At 39.2% G+C, this 3,180-nt stretch overlaps 1 pseudogene; it reads left to right on the forward strand.

The window, feature by feature from the left end:
* Positions 1–1,073: 1,073 nt before the first annotated feature.
* Positions 1,074–2,026, forward strand: LOC118919661 (olfactory receptor 4P4-like; annotated as a pseudogene).
* Positions 2,027–3,180: the final 1,154 nt, after the last annotated feature.

A 3,180-nucleotide genomic window follows, 5' to 3' on the forward strand; every position in this document is an offset into this window, starting at 1 on the left:
CCTCCCCGCTCTGACTCCTCTCCTCCCACCGGGAGCTTGGGATAGGGGCAGTCGGGTCCCACCAGGCCAGGGCTTGTATCTTAGCCCCTTGGTGAGGCACTGGGTTCTCGCAGGTGTGGATGTGTTCTGGATGTTGTCCTGTGTCCTCTGGTCTCTGTTCTAGGAAGAGTTGTCTTTGTTATATTTTCGTAAATATATGTGGTTTTGGGAGGAGATTTCCGCTGCTCTACTCACGCCCCCATCTTGGCTCCACCCAGGAACATACATTTTAAGTATGACTGATTATCAAAGAGTTGAACAATTTGTGTACATTGATTAGATAAAAGCTGATTTATGCAAGTGGGTAAGGTATTATGTGAGACTCTAAGATGCAAGCAAAACCTACTATTATTATCCTCAAATGCCTCGATGAGTGTCAAATACGTTTGAGATGATTATCTTTTGAAAAATACAGATAACCAGATTTCTTTTATTCTTTTGGTTGACTATAAAATGTAATCCAGTTGTAAATTAAGTATATTGATAAATTAAGTAGAACATAAATATAACTGATTATGACTAATTATAAATGTCTTATGGTTTCAAATACATATGTTGATTTTTCTATTTATTACCTTTCTATATAGGACACATGGTAGATAATTTCTCACATATAATGTTATTGACATACTATACTTCATGCATTTGCACTTTTTGTATTTTCACTCAGTGTTTCATTTCTGTGTATATTTTCTCGATAATAAATAGTGAGAACAGCAAAGAGATATCTGATTTTTTTGTTTTCCTAAAAATATCATTTCTGTAGTTCCATAGAGGTATAATACCAATTATGTTCAATAATGCATGTTAATAGAATGGTTACATAAATATACTGCATTTACAATGTTAGTCTTCATCTCAGGTGCCTAAAATGTTTACAAAAAAATGATAAAAAAACAAGCAGGAAAGCCTTCCTAAATAAAAATTCAATTTCTACCTTATATAACATTTGAACCCTTTTAACTGTAATGTGCCTCATACCAAGGAATGATAAGCATCACCATATTTAAATACATATATAACAAAAATTCACAATGTTTCTAATTTCAGGTAGCTACAAACTGCTCTGGATCAGCAAAAATAAGAATAACATCACAGAATTTATTCTTTTAGGGCTTTCTAAGAAAAGGGAGATAGAAGTTCTCTGTTTTTACTGTTCTTATTTTGTTACATAGCGATTTTTATTGGAAACCTGCTTGTCATGATTTCAGTCACCTGCAGTCAACTTATTAAGCAGCTTATGTATTTCTTCCTGACTTACCTCTCACTCTTAGACCTTTGCTACACTTCTACTGTGACCCCAAAATTAATCATTGACTTGCTGGCAGAAAAGAAGACCCTTCCCTACAATGGCTGCATGACATAGCTCTTTACCATGCACTTTTTTGGAAGCATAGAGGTCTTTATCCTCACAGGGATAGCCTATGACTGCTACATGGCCATTTGCAAGCCCCTGCACTACACAGTCATCATGAGCAGGCAGAGGTGTGATGTCCTGATTGCCGCTTCCTGTGCTGGAGGATTCCTCGATTCCTTTGGTCAGTTTATTCTTGACATCTTTTTACCCTACTGTGGCCCCAATGAGATAGACCACTATTTTTGTGATGTGTATCCTCGTTGAAACTAGCCTGCATGGACACAAGGAGAATCAGTCTCCTGGTCATTGCCAATTCAGGTGTGATGGGTCTGGTGACTTTTGTGGTCTTACTGGTATCCTCTTCTGTGATCCTGCATACAGTCAGGTCCTACTCTGCAGAGAATCTCCGCAAAGCTCTTTCTACATGCAGTTCCCACATCACTGTGGTGGTCCTTTTTTTTGTTCCTTTACTCTATTTATATTAGACCAGCCATTACTCTCCCAGAAGACAAAGTGTTTGCTCTTTTCTACACCATCATTGCTCCCATGCTCAACCCTCTGATTTACACACTCAGGAACATGGAGATGAAGAACGCCATGAAGACACTGTGGTGCCGTGTACCAAAGTAAGGAAATAAACAGAAGGACATCACTGACTTTCACTACAGAGCTTGTGGAATATATGACTTTTCTATCCCAAAACTTTAAAAATGCATAATGCTATATCTCTTATAACTAGATATTAGGACTAGCTAACTAGCTAATTATGACTGGGGTGGAACTCAAAGTTCAATAGAAATTCTACTGATATGAAATATTTGCATATGAATTTGTTTTCAGGCTGCTCTTAAAAGACATATTCAATAAAGATGGGTTAGTATCATTGAGGTTTCCTGAAACAGATGGAGATGTAGAGAGAAAAATAACATAGTGCTGTGACTCAGTTTAAAATACCTACCAAACAAAATAGAAAATATCATGTTCTAGAAATTCTTAAAAAATACCCTAACATGCCTTCCTAGCTGTTCTTTGTCTAATTCTTGATAGTTATCCCAAGACTGCTGAGTAAGGGTTGCACAGTGTACATGTCAGAGAACAACATTAGAGCAGTAAGGTGAAAGATCACCCTCTGGTGTACAATAAGCAGGGGCTTGCATCAGGTAGCTAGGCAGACAGGATCAGGTCCCACCATGTCCTGGATGAGGTCCTCCCCCGTCCACCTACTCCCTTGTAACCAGATGACAGAACACACCCAAACCCCTCCTGTTTGTGGTTCAGCCTTCTGCCTTATCAGGGCCAAACAGGGTGTAAAAAGCCCAGTGGGGCTTCCAGACCACCAACACAGGTTGACTGCAGGCCCACTAAGCCCTAGAAAGTGATTGGAGCTACCTCAGGGTTCATTATCATTCTACCATAATTACAATAAGTTTACATTGTGGTTTTTCCCCTCAGCAACCCAGTGGGTTTCACTTAGGTACTTAAGGGTAAGCACCTGCACAATAGAAAAAAGGTGATATAACCTAGAGCTGTAAATCAACATGTCAATTAAATGATGTAACATGCAGGGAGGGACTTCCCACCAATTAAAAAACCAATCCTAACCCTAATCCTAATCCTAATCCTAATCCTACCCTAACCCTAACCCCAACAGCAGGGCTGCTTCTGGTTTCCAGACAGCTGCTCTGCCCCCTTCTCAGGAGTGTACTTTTGGTTCACTTAATAAACTCCTGCCACTCAAGATTGTTCTGTGTCTTGACTGAATTCCTTCCTTCAAGAAGACATAG

Source organism: Manis pentadactyla, chromosome 13 (assembly GCF_030020395.1).
Source record: "Manis pentadactyla isolate mManPen7 chromosome 13, mManPen7.hap1, whole genome shotgun sequence".
Taxonomy (NCBI): Eukaryota; Metazoa; Chordata; class Mammalia; order Pholidota; family Manidae; genus Manis; species Manis pentadactyla.